Source organism: Miscanthus floridulus, chromosome 10, assembly GCF_019320115.1.
Source record: "Miscanthus floridulus cultivar M001 chromosome 10, ASM1932011v1, whole genome shotgun sequence".
NCBI classification, from domain to species: Eukaryota; Viridiplantae; Streptophyta; class Magnoliopsida; order Poales; family Poaceae; genus Miscanthus; species Miscanthus floridulus.
Window position 1 is genome coordinate 56,335,887 of NC_089589.1, and position 17,294 is coordinate 56,353,180.

General features: G+C 39.2%; 1 long non-coding RNA gene across 2 annotated transcripts; it reads left to right on the plus strand.

Annotated features, from left to right (window-relative positions):
• The first annotated feature begins 1,335 nt into the window (after positions 1–1,335).
• LOC136490288 (uncharacterized) lies at positions 1,336–4,388 on the plus strand. 2 transcript variants are annotated; one of them, XR_010767578.1, is made up of 6 exons: positions 1,336–1,527; positions 1,605–1,851; positions 2,040–2,069; positions 2,443–2,547; positions 3,035–3,889; positions 4,161–4,388. It is a non-coding gene; the product is annotated as an uncharacterized lncRNA (long non-coding RNA). The 2 variants fall into 2 exon arrangements; XR_010767579.1 differs by lacking the exon at positions 3,035–3,889 and having other exon boundaries at positions 4,161–4,382.
• Positions 4,389–17,294: the final 12,906 nt, after the last annotated feature.

Sequence of the window (17,294 nt, forward strand, 5' to 3'; positions counted from 1 at the left end):
TCTAGAATTAAACGATCCAAAAATTCAAACTCGGGCTACAGACACATTATTCAAACCATCATACAAAAAATTATTCAACACATTTATGCCTAAACAACATCTAAAGTGGCTAGACACCACTAAAGGTCGAAGTGAAGCTTGGCTTGAATTGACCATCCCATCAGGCTCCATTCAAACTCTGTCTTACTGCTGAATAAAATCATTCACATTGACATGCATAAATTGTTCAGTACATCACCATAGTAAACTAAGCCACAATATGATAAGGCTGTGCAATAGATTTTCAGCAATTAGTTAAACTGAATTTGGAGGTGTTGACAACAAGAGCATGGACATAATTGTTTCAAATTTAAGCAGTAAAGATATATGAGGTGTTCACAACAGTAACATAGTCACAATAATTAAGAACTTGCGGGTGTTCACAAACAGAGAACATAAAAAGGGACAAGTCATCCAGAACCATTGGTACTCTTTTACAGGGCACATTTTAGCTCAACAGCATAGTGGTCACAATCATTCAAACATAGATGGTGACAGCAAAGCACGTATCAAAAGGCATAAGTTAATAGATAGACATTACAACTAACAAAAATCATATATTTTTGCTTTACTAATCCAATCCTAGTTTTTGCAGCAACACAAGTGTATCAGGAGGTCGAAATATGAACTAATTAACTGGCTACAGCTTACGACCGTTTAGTAAGAGCCTAAAATAAAATGTTACAGTCACAGTGTTCAAATGTTACGGTCAGGAAGTTAAACAAATCAGCAAAATCTAATGCTGCATTTTTTTGTCAAAATGTTTAGCTGTTTGGAGTGGGCAAGAAACTGACTCTGCAATTCTCAATGTATTTTTATCTGGATTCTACTAATGCTAAAGAATCACAGCATCAAAACTTAGAAAAGGTTCAGATTGTTTAGATTAGGTGTGTTCCCTGAATTTTATATTAGTAAGTGTGTACACATGTAATCTATTTAATCAATACAGTACTTGTTTATTAGTCAAGAAGATTAATTTATTCACTTTGCTTGAGAAGTGTACTATGCTGTTTACTGTTTTGCTGCTCCGTTGGACAGATTAGATTGTTTGAGCATGACTTACTATGCTGCTTGATTGTTTTTTCAGCTGTACCTGAGTTTTGCCAGTGTTGCTGTTCTCTGAATTTTGTCCATGCTATTTACAGTTCAGATACAGCACCGGATTTTCTCGTGTGTTGGCAAGTGCTGTAGCATTTTTAAGTAATTCCAATAAATAAGCATAAATATGTTTAAGTTCTCAAAAAGTATATTATTGGCTAATACTTATAAATAAAATATGTCTTTTTGGGCAGCAACGTCATGTTTAAGTCCTCTACGCACAGCTCCTCGCCTTCTCTTGACGACATCAGGGGCAAGCTCTCGCAGTTCGATCTCTACTACTACAACTACAAGTTCGAGAGATCTATCAGGGAACTGCGCAGCAATGTCATGGACTACCCCAACAAGACCACTGCCAACTCCAGATGCATCGATAATAACCTCAGACAGGTGTGTGTGTGCTCCCTTCATCTTTGGATCCTGGTGCACCAATTGGCTTCTGGAGTAATGATTTACTATTTTGATAGTGCCACGAAGTGATTGGCTAATGACAGCCATGACAGTGCGATTTGGATTTCCCACTTTTGTACAATACTTCAGAGACTCATCTAGACGATCTACTTCAGCGAAGAGCCACATCACGCACGGCGCTGTCAGTGAGGCGCTCCTCGCACGCGTCGTGCCCTCTTACACAGATGGCTCCGTTGCTCCATGTGGCTCAAGACATCAGCTCAAGGCTGAGCTCATGCCACTCGAGGACTAGGCTGCCGAAAGGTTTGATTCTTGGGTAGAAATTTGGATAGAATATTGCTTGTATTCTTGCTTTATGTTTATTAAGACATGGATATTTATCAATTAATATATCTGCTGCCCATGGCACTGGCAACATTTTGGGCTACTTTGTCTTCATGTCTTGTCTTCTTGAAATTGGCTGTTTTCATAACATGGTTTGCGCTTTTCAGGTTCTCTTCTCGGATATAAATGCTGATGAGGTAAACTAACTGATTTCTGCTTAACTACAAATATTCTTGATACAGAAACTGACTGTTAGAATACGTCCTCTCTGATTGCCCTTCCTTTACTGAAAATGGGCACATCTCATATGCAGATAGTGTTCATGCAATCTGAAATATAGAGCTGTAGTGACGTTCCATGCAGATAGTGTTCATATCCTGATACAGATAGTGTTAGATGTAGTATTTTCCTGAATAAAAAGGCAGCCATATCTGCAATACAATTGCATTGTCTTTTTCTTTTTGTGTGCTGCCTCTGCATGTATTTATGCTGCTGCATGTTGATGGATGAGCTTTTTCCCTTTACAGAGCTCTGCACCAAAACACTGCAATTATGTTGTATTTTACACAGGGTTTTGAAAGTCAAAATTCTCAGTCACTAGTCTGAAGTTTAGCGTTGGAGCTTGCAAACAAGCAGGACATTCAAGGTGCTTGGCAACCTACAGAAATCACAAAGGTACCCATTTATTAATAATCATTCTCCTAGTGGTGTTTTCAGTTCATGTTTTGCATGTACCAGTACAGGTTTAGGGCCAAATAATTGTCACTTAAGTAGTACAAATAATATTCCAGTAGCAGCAGCATGCAGAGCAGACCAGCTAGGAGGCCAAATCTGGTCTGTGGTTTGTCAACCACAATAGGGGACAGTAAATGCTTAGGGGAATTAACCTATCGTCTAATATTCTATCTGAACATTTCTGATAATTTACTACATGCAAGTCTGAACATATTTAAGAAATATCTCTGACCACTTATGTGCACCAATAAGGATGTCTGCACATATTAAATAATAAATAGATGCTAATTAGCATGTCTGCACAAGCAGCACTCCAACTAGAAATGTTTGCACTTATTTCAATTTGTGAGTTGGTGATTTCAGTCTTTGTTCATGCTCATACGACTGTGTTCCAATGCAATTAATTTTGTGTGTGGTTTGATTGCAGAGAAAACCAATGAGTCTGTGAAAGCAAACCAGCTGCTGGTGCTTTTTCATTAATAAAATGTTGTCCTACTACAGTGCCACCATCAAACTTGTCTGGCTGTTGGCAACAGCTACGCTAAAATGTTCTGTTCTGTGCAGCAGTTGGCTGGCTGTTGGCAACAGCTCGGCTCACCTATGCTCTGCTTTATACTTCTCCTTAAGTAGCATACATGTTTAGCAACCTGTAGTTTTGACTGGTAGAACAATTTACTTTCTCCATGAAATTAAATTGCAAGCAATATGTACTAAAATGACCAGCAAGCAATACGTACTAAAATGACACTGAAAGGTGATAACACTGGATTCTCTGTATTTATTTAGTTTTACAAAGTATGACTAGTGCTAATCCAGTGTACTACTTACAGCCATAACTAAACAACTCAGAAGCTTATAGAGTTGTACTTCTCACTCAGATGTCAGTGCTGCTGTCTGAAACTCTGAATCCTGTTGCATTGCTATAATATTGGTGGTGTCTGTAACTTTCTGAAAACAGTCACACAACTTATATTGCCGTGTCTGAAACTCAGTAGATCAATTTTTCATTCCTTCACAAATCTGGTAAGGAATATTTGCATCCTGTTGCATAGCTGTAGTATTTGCAGTGGTCACTACTGCGAAGGGTTCTGGCTACTGCATGTTGTAGCAAAGTTGTAGCTGCACCACCCTGTTTGATTGTATTTTTGGATCAGCTATCTGGTTTCTTCCCGCAGTACACATATGTAAAGTGCCTTTTTGACTGATTTCTTTGCTTCAGTAAGTGATCGTTGCTTCTCATGTGTTGTGTATGCATGATGTGGACAAATTCCATGACCCTAAGGTACTCACTCTTGCTCTTGACACCAAGAATAACTGGATATGGCTCTAATTCTAATCTAAAAGCGCTCATGAATAGTACAAATTTATAATTGTTTAGTTATATATATATTCAGTGCTGATAACCAGAAGTTACAATATGAGTTCATTTCTATATTTATTTCAATTACACTATTTTTGATGCCTCAACAAGTTGATATTTGATTACCGTCTATGTACTACCTTTTGCTATAGCTGTTGCTTTTGAATAAACTTAATTTGATTGATTTGAACAGGAATTGCGGTTACTTTGGAGAAGTGGTTATGTGTTTATCTGGTTGCATAGTGGACAAAAGGCATTATGGATGGCCAAGGTCAAGCAGCTGGGGACTTGCTCAACAGATAGTCTATGTCCTTACCTGCCTAAGGACAAATGTAATGCTGTGTTTTATTTTATCTATATAAACTGTCACTTATGTCGATATGAACTTGACAATGAATGTAATGAAATATGGTGAATGTTATGATATGCCGTTTGGCTTATTTGCATAGTAATTTGATTGTCTATGTGTATATATATGTATATATAACCCGGGAGTTGGCATGGAAGCACTACATGTGTTGGTAGTTGGTTTGTATGAACTAATGTAAGTTTGTGGCTATGTTCGGACCCACGATATATATGTAATGTATGACCCGGTAGTTGGTATGAACTAATGTATATGTTTGTCCCAAAAAAATGACTAAATACATACTAGTATACTTAAGCAAGCAATTATTAGGCTGACTAAATACATACTAGTATACCCTAGTATGCTAATAAAATGAATTAAATTAGAATTGCATAAATCTGTAGCATGGAGAGTTCGTGCCCACAAGATCGTTAGAAGAACTTTACCAAAGACAAGATGAATCAGAGTGCAAGCATTGTCAATGTAGACGGCGTGTGTTGAGCATTGCAGTGTTGATGTCCTAATAATGAAGGGCGTGGAGCTGTCGTTTCTTGATCTATAGGGCACCAATTTCTCTTATTCACGTTGGGTGTTGGTGCCTTGTTTTCCTAGCCTTTCACACCCAAAGGCCCACCAAATAGGAGTGTTGCAATAGAATACAATATTGCAACAACACATGTTATTCCATAGCAACAAAATTTACTCGTGGCAGTACCGAAAAGCCTTTGCTTCTTCTTTCGATTGGATAGAAGCTCATACTCCACTTCAACAACTGGTTTGGTGCTGATGTGTACAAATGCCATGCTCCTACGCCGGGTTGATTGATGTGTCAAAGACTAATGCTCCTTGGAAGGTTTTGATAGGTACAGTTGTGGCCCAAGAACCCACTACATCTAAGCCCAAGTCCAAACTAGACCCAAGAATGCTGGAATGAGAATCATTACCCGTGACGACCATGCATACTTATCAACATACTATTGCACCGCTTTAAATATTTAGTTGCAATAAACAACTACCTATTGCAATGGTCGTGATAAATATTACAACCAGACAAAATTGTGGAATAGCAACAAATTATTATATCGCCTTTGAATTTTAGTTGCAATACATGGTTAACCTATTGCAATGGGCGTGAGAAATATTACAACCCAACAACACTATGGCAATAGCAACAAACTATTACATCGCCTTAGAAATTTGTTGCAATAAACAACTACCTATTGCAATGGTCGTGAGAAATATTACAACCAACAAAAACTATGGCAATAGCAACAAGCTATTACATCGCCTTAGAAATTTAGTTGCAATACACGGTCTACCTATTGCAATGGTCGTGAGAAATATTACAACCTAACAACACTGTGGCAATAATTTCAAGCAATAGTAGCACTGTTCTATTTGGTTGCAAGAGCACCAGACAGTTGCAACTCCAATCAATACTAATGCAACTAAATGTCATCATGGCAATATTATTAACCAATAACAACACTTTTCAAAAAGAGTTGCTATAGGCCTCACCTCTTGCAACACCGAACATAAAAATTACAATGCACTATTTTTGTGGCAACACAGTCCCTCTATTGCCGCCTTTTTGACAAATATTGCAAAACACACCCCTATTACAACACAATTTATGGTGATGCAAATGGCGTCAAGTGGCAATAGGGTCGAAATCTAGTAGTGATGACTGTGGTGGTCTTTTCTTCGTGCTTGAAGCTTTCCTTGCTTGAGCTGTTCATGAACATCTTGTCTCCTATATTGTATTCCTTTCTCATCCTTTTATCATGCCATCCTTTTGTCCTTTGTTTTGTGGATCTCAACACTTTGTTTGGACCTTCTGCTCCTTTTAATGTTTCTTCTCTGCAAAGGATTAGTAGACAACACGTACCTAAAGGAATATACAAATAATTCAAAGCAAGGATAGTGTTGTCATAGAGCCGAAGGTCATCCTCTATGCTATAACAGAGTTGGTTTTAACATTTTAATTAGCATAGAATCTTTATCCCATGTTTTAAATAATATGCCTTTATTGTTCACCACTACTTCAAATTTTCAACAAGGTTAAGGAAAAGATGTGTGAAATTATTTTGAAGAATACCTCAAACCTTGATTTGTTTCTACAAATGATCTCCTAACATTCCCAACCGAATACAAGTATGTTTTGATCCAATGATTATGTTCGAATAGTATTCCAAAGCATACTTATAATAGAATAAGGAAGCTTTAAAGGCTCAAGAGATTTATTCAAGTAGAAACAAGAATATGTATGGTGAACCAAAGGAGCATGATTATTTAAAATTTTTACTTGTTAGAGATTTAATAAGTTGAGCACATCATAAAGGTAGGGATGACTAAGACAACCTAGCAACATGGCATGAGATGTTTTGAAGAACTCTATCCCCCATACTTGAATTTTGTGAAATACAGAATCAAGTTTGGATGATAGAATTCTCCTATGAATGTGATTCTATGTTGCATAATGCTTGGTTGGATATACCTTATGTTTTCCTTCTTTTATTGAAGTGATTAATGACAAACATACCTGAAGGAGGCTTATCCGATTTACCTATTGGCGAGAGCTCGTAGTCTGTTGAACAAGACCTTTCCTTGTATTAAGCCTCGATCCTGGAGATGAAGATACACACAATTGCATGCTCTTCTTCCATCAACCTTTCTTGATTTTTATCGATTCTTAGTTGATGAATTGGTGTTCATTGGAGATGCAACTCAAGTTTCTCCTTGATTGTCTTTGTCTTCTAGCAGCATGGCAGAGAGTTATTCTTCTTTGTTTGTTAGCAATACGCCAGCCGTCTTGATGATCAAGGACGAAACTTCATTGGTGTTTATGTGAAAGCTTCATCTCCAATGACTTAGGGGTGTCTTTTGTGTGACCATGGTCGTTCACGTCCTTACGAGACACAGTCAGTAGTGAACCATTGATTGATGATATCTGTTAGCATGAGAATGTACGCCATGATGTAGTGGCATCTCATTGTCTTGTCCTTGTTGACGACATGCGAGATGGCGTCTTTGAAGGTGTTGAAAGCAGGCATCCGATTGGCTGATATGAGGTGAGTTGCACCTTGCTTCTCTTCAGCCTCCTAGCTTGAGTCCTAGAATGGCTCAATGCTATGTTGTCTTCGACTTTGCTCATGTCCTGTTGATTTGTCCATCCACTTTCTATGAGTGAGTGCTTTTTATTGCACTCATCTTCTTCCTTTTTGTTCCATTACTGAAGTGGATGTTTGATTTGGGTTTGCAAGTTTATACCAAACCATGAACATGCATAGCTTTTATTGATTTTTCCTACAAAATGTTAGTGGACACATACCCGAGGGAATACAATGAATTTGAAACATGGGTTGTTGTCCATAACTTTTGTAATTTTCCTCTATGCTAATGAAAGGATGGTTTTTAGAATTACCTTAGCGTAGATTTTGTTTATCATGTCTTATAGCAATTTTTATGTGTTTGCTGCATTCTAGCATGGTTCAAGGCAAACATAACATGCAACAAAAGATAAGTGAATAAACCTTGATACTCACAGCTTTTCCTTCTGTGAAGAATGAACTAGGTCTTCTTTATGCAAAGTTATTGGAGTTCATCACATGATTCATCTCTGGAGTGAATTTATCTCAGGACTTTCCCATATTGAATTTGAGAATTTCCTATAGAGATTAGTCCAACAAAATAGCCAGTGTCTACACAAGCAATTTTTAGTTAAATAACCAAACTAAATTCCATGTCTAGTTTTGATTAAGGAAGGCATTTTAACCTAAGCACCATGCTTAATTTTAAAACCTTTAGAAGTATGGTGAGTACTTCCAAACCAAAGCATACTATGGCAAACAAAGGTAGCATGAAAGCATAAAAGAGATGTATTTAAATGGAGATGAAAGAGCATAATCATGGTGATATTTTTTTAAATAAGCATGAGCCTTCATGTGCTCACATTTTTTTATCTTTTTAAAGGCAAATGATATGGATATATGTAGGTCACCAAATATGTTGTGGATTTGATATGACAAAAATTTAAACTAAACGAGATGGATGCATGGAGTGTTTAAAGTAAACATGAAATGGAATGCAAAATGTTAAAAGATAACTACTCATCAAGTTTAAAGTTCATGAGCAAGACTATCTCACCTTTCTTGATCAAACTTACCATGACTCACAAGATGGAATTTGTGAGTAGTGCAGCGTCTATATTCGTCACTTGAGATGTGATTTGAATTCTTGTTACGTCGACCTTTTTCTCCAATCTACACATGGTTAAAGAATATATATATATATATGTCTATACAAACCTGTGAGATGGAAGGGTTCCATTGTTGATGGATCTTGAATGTTCAGGCACCCTGGGGTTCTTCAATGTTTCTTCTTTTCTTGTGGAAGCTTGATGGAAGGTCGAAACGACATCTGTTGCCCTGTCTATTTCACAATATAATAGAACATGGGTAATCCTATTAAAGCTAGTGGTATGTTACTGATCTTTATGCCAATTGTTTCCCTGGCAACGGCGCCAAAAATGCTTGTTGGTATTTATTAAGTGCAAATAGAATATGAAGGATTCTGCAAGAGCACATAATACCATTGTAGCATTTTACCGGGAGTATTCTAGGTATCGTTATTTATATTTTACCACAGGGAAACAATGGAGTAAAGATTTATTGGATAACAAAGGAATGTCTACTAATCAACATACTAGCATAGCTAAAGTAGGGGTGAATGTAATGATAGGAATTAAGCATAATGACACTCAGAGGATAGATCACTCAGATAATGTAAACTAGTCAACTCAGGAGAATAACAGGTTGTAGCAGAATTGACCAATTTATAAAAGCACAAGTACAATGGTAGCCCACAAGCGGTCACGCTGTCATACTTGAACCCATATAAACCCGGTAGTCCGTCGAGTACCACGATAGGTCTCGATTAACCATCAACATACAACCAAGATCATACATGATTCAACATACATGTCACATGTTACATAAGGTTCATAAATACAATTCATTCATCAGAGTACAAATTAAGGTTATTACAAACCAAGTTCGAGTAAAATAGTAGCGGAAGCAAATTAAAGTTTGAAACTATCAGCTGCCATCATAGTTCAAATATAGTGCCAACTCGTGATCACACTCCCACAAAAGCATATAAGAAGGATTAATGAGAGATGCCTGCCCAAGGCTCACTCGTCGTCCATGGTGGGACAGAAGCCGTTCTTGCAATAGCCATGATAAACTGTACCATCTGCAACAATGGGAAGAAAACCCTGAGTATGAGAAGGTACTCAGCTAGACTTACCCATCATAAACCAAAAACAAAGTGACTCCAAGGATTATGCAAGGCTTTATAAGTGGAGGTAGCTTGACAACATTTTGCATAAAAAACGACTAATTCAGTTGTACAATTATAATTCGGTCATCAAGTTAATTATAGTTGTTCATCTCTAGATTAGCAACTAACCTATGCCAAACATGTAGCATATCATTTAGTAGCATACAATAGTAACCATAGCCGGTGTAGTAATTCCATGTTCATCTGAACCATCCTGTTCCATATCACAGTTACTACGATGTTGATACAAGCCAAGTTTCTCACTGTCTGGGAGAGACAGCGATTCGAATCGATTTCAACCAGCTAGGAATTTATTCCTAACACAAACCTAGGCAGACCAGATCAACGATCACCTTAGGTCATCTTTGGTACAATTTAGGTCCACATTTCGTGGGTTCGCCTAGCGCTGCACAATCAGGGACAACCAACTGCCAGGACATTCAGGCCTAGCCTACCCTTGGGCTCACGTCTGGCTCCCCGCACATCCTTACTACCATCCAGAGTGCACACTTTTATAGAACGGGGCCCGACTTGAGTTGAGCTACTTGGCTTTGTGGTCAGAACAAGTTATCCGGCCAGCTAAGTGAGAATCATGCATTCAATCTTGTTAGAAGCGTCCAACAATGATACGGTCCTTAATCGGCACAGACGGAATCACATGAGTCAACCTACACATAGACTTCGCCCGGCCTCCATTTATATTGCCCCATGGTTCTTTTCCACGATAGCAAATATAGCCAACCGTGCTTCGGTATCCAGCTATATCTCGTAGGTGATAGCAAGTCACCTGACTTCTACCGGTCTAAGCATGGCTAAGCATATATTCGATCGTGGACCTACATAGGGTTAAAGGTATATGTAACTAGACAAGGTAGTTATATACATCAAGTGTTTCCAATCAACTCTTATAACCTAATGCATCAAACATAAAGGACTCAAGAAATATTTTGTAAAGCATGGGAGACTTAGAATGCTCCGGGGCTTGCCTTTGGGGAAAGAGGTTGGTCAGTGATCCGAACACTTAGGGAGATCTTCGAGAGGTTGCTCCTCTTCTCCTGGAGCTATGGCCTAAGGCATCTCCTGCTGATCCTTCTCCTCTTCTTCGTTGAATGCCAACAGAGTTATTTCTTCGGACGATCCTATATGCATGAGCATGAAATAAGCTATCACAAATGCATATATGATGACATGTATAATATGATATGATGTGATGAATGCATCCTTCCAAGTGTTTTCAATAGCTTTGCATTAAAGTAATAACAAGTTGATCTTATTTACTGAGTAGGTACATATCTCTTCTCTAGTAACTTAAGCAAACACTTATGTAAGTCATTTTCTAGACTACAAGACAATAGTCACTTGTTTTGACAATAACTAGAGTTATACACATCAAAATAATATGGTTGGGACATTATGGAAAGCTTATAAAATTGCCTAATACACTTAATGTCATTCAGCAGTTATCTAGGTCAAACAATTCAATCATTCAAATCTATCTAGAGAGCAAGTATTTCTTATAGTAGACTTCTAACAACCATAATTCTTAAAACATAAGGCCTATGACTATGCAAATTTAACACAAGGTAGATAAGTAAGTTATCTACAACTTTGTTATTAACAAGTTCTACAGAAAAGACCATTATCATTATGAAATTATCAACTCAACCGAAACTATACATGCGGCCATCTAGTTGAATTATAAAACAATAATTAACTAGTTGCATACAACCTATTGCTTTTAAGCCTAACTAATAACATCAACAGATCATATGCATCTCAAGGACCATATAAAACATTATGGTTAAACATAACTAAATTATTCATATCCATTTATTAATTTCCTTAGATAATAAGGTGATTTAAAGGATAATTATTTCTAGTGCTTAATAAATTTTGAGAAAATTACAATAGCCTACAAATGACCTCAATAGTCTACTGTACGAATTTCATGCCATTTGGATAAGTACAACTACCTCTCCAAAAAGGACAAGTTACATAGGCTTATTTTAGTAAAAATTGTTGAGCATAGTGAAAAGTGTCAACCAACAGATTTAATATTTTTCTTACATTCCTCCAAGCATAAGAATACTGTGTAAAAATTTGCATGATCATATGTTTTGTATTTTTACCCTAATTAATTATACTAGAAACAAGCAATTAATTAGGATTAAATATGAAGACCATATTCAAAGTATGACCACTGCAAGTTTAGTATTTTTCCTAGCTAGAGAATGTCAACACAAGACCAGCAAAATTGGAATCACAATTTTATCACCTATCTAACTCAAGTTATGCAATTTACAAGATAGAAACAATTTAAAAAGCATTTATCTAGCTACATTTTATTCTCCTAGAAAAAATACTAGAAATAGTGCATATCATATTTTTATCAAATACTACACTTCAAGATGAAACTAAAAAAATTGGTTCACCAAAATTGGACACTCCTAGCTTGAGATATGAATTGTTGAAACATGCATTCAAATCTAGAAAAATAAATCAGAAAATCAAATATCACACAGACGACAGCCAGGGCCCACGGTCAACGGGGACCCACTCGTTAGCGAGACCAAAACAGGAGATGGCGCTAACCGGCAAGAACTCGCTGACGGTGAGGTCTCCGGTGGTAGCGTCTTCACCACTGTATTCTCCTCACCCCTGCGCATCGACTGGTAAGTTGGCTCGGTGGCTCGCCGAAGCAAGCTCGACGGTGGCCATGGCGGACAGCGGAGGTCGGTGGTGGTACGCCAGCCATCTTCGGCTACAGCACACTCAGGTGAGGATGGCTACTCCATCCTAGTGACCTAGCGAAGCTACACGGTGTAGGTGAGGGTTGGAGGTGGCGTCGGTGAGCTCGGTCACGTGCATGGCCATGCGGTGGCGCACGGAGCACGACGGTGCTCACGCTGTTCTAGCTAAATGGCGGAGAAAGGCAGGCCTTTATCATGCCACTAGCGAGGACTAGGGTCACTTGACCTAAGGCACGCGACAAAGGAGTGAGACGGTGAACCAACTTAGCGGCGATGAGCTCGAGTGCCACGGCGGCCATTGCAGGCACGGGCGGAGCGGCAACTCGTTTCGGCACCGTCAAGTGGTGGCATCATTCCTAACTTTGGCCTAAGCTTCTAGTCTCTAGTGTAGTGCTGAACCAAAGAAAATGAAGGCATGTGGTGAAGTGGAATGGCGGGGCCACGGTGAGCCACGAGCGTGGCAGCGCTCCGATGATGACAGCAGCTGCGGCGAGGTGAAATGCCGCTCTACCTGTGGTCGATAGGTGGTGCTGGTGGCTCGAGGAGGTGGAGGTGATGGTGAAGCAGCTGTGGCCAAGATGAAATGGCGATGAGGCTACATCAGCGGTGAGCAGGTGCGGTGGAGCTGTGGTGGTGCTGCGGCGAGCCCAGCGCTGTGCTTGGAGAGGCAGAGCGAGCAAGAGGGAGTGAGAGCGGGCGAGTGAATGGGGTGGTGGGTGCGTGGTGCTTAAGTGCACGCTCGGGCTTGACTGACCAAGGCAATGCCGTGCGCGGGCGCCGACTCAGGTGCCACTGAATGTGTTTGACAGCGTGACTTAGCGATTCAATTACTCCTAATCCGTTGCGAATTAGCAAAAACTTCCTTAATGAAAGTTGTAGAGCTACATGAGATCTCCAACTTTGCTTTAAGAACCATCATCTAATTCTCGCTGGTTAACAAACTACACTACTCTAAAGTGAGGTACTTTGAAACTAAATCGTTTCCACACTTAGTAAATTTCCTAAGTCACAAAACAACATTTCCTTGTAACTTATGAGCTATTTTTGAACACGCTATGCACTGAATTAGACCTTGACCCAAAAATAAAAGTTGTTACCCTAGTCAAGTACTACAGCTTTTATTTAGGTCACACAGCCATGCAAACACTCTAAGCCACTGTTCAACTTTGGTTAAACTACTATCATGAAAATGGCATTTCAAATGAAACCAACACTTTGAAGCAAATTTGGCCTATGTCATGAATATAAACATTGTTCCATTTACCATCCTAGATGTGTCTAAGGTGTTTTCATGACCTCACAACCATCTCATACATTGGTCATACATGATTGCAAGCATAAACATATATATAAATCAACATTTCATGTCATAATGTATAAGAATAAGATGAAATTTCATATGCTCATGTTCATGAATCCTTGGATGATGCTTGTGCTCATGAAATGCAGATGTCAAATGCAAAGCTTAACACTGGAGTGTTACACGGGTGATATTCCTATTATAGGATCAAAGTATATATATATATATACCCAACTTTAGCTAAGACTAACTCTACTCTTATGCACTTCAGGACGTCGCTTAGATAGTAGAGCATCCACAAAAGATAACTCTACTAACGCGACTATGGTCCTACAATATAAGAACCTACTCAATTGGGTATGGACTATGAAGGATAGATGGGGCTATCACCTCCCACTGCTACCATACAACCAGAGAATAGGGTGTACTCACAGGTAGAGTATCGTATAAGCACCATGCTTACATGTGGCTTGGCTACTTAACCCAACCATGGTAAACTAGCAGGCTAAGCGCTCTATGAACCTGCACACAAAAGTAATGATAACCTCAACTAAGGAAGATACATATTAAAAGTAAGCATAGCCATGTAGATAGAAATATGATGAATTGATAATAAGTCTTACAAGATGTAGAAGTGAAGATACAAGGCTTTACCAAGCCTCCAAGACTAGATCCAGAACTTTAGCATGAGCCCAACTCGACCCTCACTCCCGAGCTACTAGTCTACTACATTGGAAAGTTCTAGACCTATTCCTCCTAGTGTGTCTTGATCTAAATCAGAGATATGAAATAGGGTTTTAGGATGGCTCTAGGGAGGGGGGTACAGGGCTATATATATAGGGGGTAGCATCAATTCTAGACCCTCAGATCAAACCAACTTGAATAAATGGCGTAGATGCAATCTTTAAGGAGGTGGAGAACTGACGTAGCGAGGCAGAGGCTGACAGGTGACCCCATAGGCCGGCCGGCCTACCTGGAAGCCTCTCGCAGTCTTCTTTGGTGTGGTTTCCTCTGGTGTCCTCTAAAACCTTCTAGAGTTGTTTACGCCATGGTTAAGCGCTATTAAGTCTGACATTTGGGTCCACCTTGACGTTTTTCTGAATAAACCCTGCTGAAAACACAGATTCACCAAAACTTGTGGAATTTATTAGTTTAAACCCCTAAACCTATATTATTGATCATTTTTATGCATTTATACAAGTTATGTTGATGGTTTATGATTGATGTTAACGACCATCAACACTTTTCGCTGTAGATTTCTTTCTAGTTGTCTTTGATCTGATCTATAATATGCTAAACATTCATGAGTGCCTTTGATCTCTGTTGAAGCCAACTCATGTCTTTGATAAAATTTGTTGAACTTGAAAGAACTATGCAGCGAGGAGTTCATCTGAACAAGTCTAGAATATTGTTTTTGCTTTTGGTTTTCTATTCTTTTGTTTCAATTTTATTTGTTTCCTTTAGGGATTCAACAAAAGTACTTGTATGAAACAGGTTTCCATGTATAACGTGAGATGTGTCTGACCTAGTCAGATTTACGATGCTAGGACTTTCTTGTGTGCGCAGTAAATTTGAATACCTATGTGGCTCCCTAAAGGAAACAAATATGAAGAAGGTACATGTGACAACCATTATAATTTCAGCACCAGAAGCAAGTCTCACACTTACAATCTGTTGAGCATGGTGTAGCTTAGGTCGTTTGGTTTCTGTTTGTTTTTTTGTTGCCTTGGTGTCTTTGTCAATCTTTGTTAAACTTGCAAGAACCTTGCAGCGAGGAGCAAGTCTTGCCTCAGTGTAATGCAGAGCAGAGGAGCTATTGGTGTTGAAATGTAATTGCACACATAAGAAAGTCCGACCGCAAGTCTTGCCTCAGTCTAATGTAGAGCAGAGGAACCATTGGTGTTGAAATATTATTGCACACGTAAGAAAGTCCGACCTCTGTACATTTGAACACATCTAACAGTATCCTCCGTAGTTTTCCTCGTCTTCCTGTGATGCTTGTTACTACGTCGTTTACGATTTTAAGTTTGGCTAACTTAATAGTAGCATAGCGTAGTAGTACAATATGGTGGGTGTATTGTAGTGCTTTTGAAGTGTCATTTTTGTGTATTTTGGAATGCCCTCATTAGCATACCCATGTACCCATGACATTACAAATCAATATAAGTATTCTACTATAGCTGAATTAATGGATGAAACGGCAATGGGAGCTGTAACACCACCATAACACATGTGCGCACCAAATAAATAATTTAATTTGCAAACAAAACAAAGATGGCACACTAGTTTAGCTGAAATAATGACAACATCCATCATTAAGGAAATTAACATGTCTATAGACAAACAAACAATATTGGTCCATTTAAAATGCATGACAGAGAGATACATCAAATGCAGCTTTATTTACTACTCTGCTAATGAATCCAAAAACAAGGGAACATAAGGAAGATAGAATGGTCTGCAGATGAACTCTTTTTCAACGATACGTCTATCATACCAAAAGACATGGGTAGGGATGACACAAACACTTATACGGTCCATGTCATATGCGATGATTGTTCCATCCTCCCTAGAAAAGAAAATCAAATTCCATTCTGGGTGAACTGTAATCACTATGTCCTTGTCAACAAAATCTAGGAAACCAAATCTAATATTAATCCTTCCAAATAGGATCCACGCGTGATGGACCAGGGTCCTAGGGGTTCCCCACAAGGGTACTACCTAGATGGGCCCTGGGATGGCCCATGATCTATTGAAGGACGTGAGACAAGGTGGTGTGGACTTCAAGCTATTCCAGATCGACTTAGTCGGCTTACTATGAAAGCTAGATTCTATAATAGGACTAGGACTCTTCTCTTATAACCGACTAGGACTAGATACGTGCTCCTACCTTCTCCCCTATATAAAGAGAGGTATGGTGCAACCCCTTGTAACCCTAACAATCATACAATCAATCCAACACAAAAGGCTACACGTCGACTAAATGTAAAGGCTATTACTCGATAAGAGGGCCCGAACTAGTATAAATTGTTCATCTCTTTGCGTTTACTGTCGAGTTTTGCGTATCCCAAAGCCCTTTGAACATCATCCTAGGTAACCCCATGATGAGTTGCCGGTCATCAAACACCGACAGCTGGCGCGCTAGGTAGGGGATTTCGGTGACTTCGCGATCGAGAGCTCAGCGGACCTCGACGACATGATTTTCTCGATAGGAATCACCTTCATCTTTGGCTCCTGGATCTACAAGGCAGACGACAACAACAAGCTCCAAAGTCATCTCATGGAGATCCCAGCACCTCAAGCTTCACCCGACGTCTCGACGACCACACTGGATCAACTCGTCAAGAAGTTTTCACACCTCTCAATTTCCGATCCAACTCGAACTTAGGAGGTCACCATCAACCACGACTCCTGCTCGGACACATCACCTTTGTCCAGGCTAGAGATCCCATCTGAAGTCCAACTCGAAGACCTAGTTTGTTTTCCACTCGGACTCAAGAATTCAGCTTCCATCTATCAAGATACAATCAGCTACCTCATGCAGTCTGAGTAAGAGATCCCTCTTATGGGTGCCCAGAGAGGTTTGGT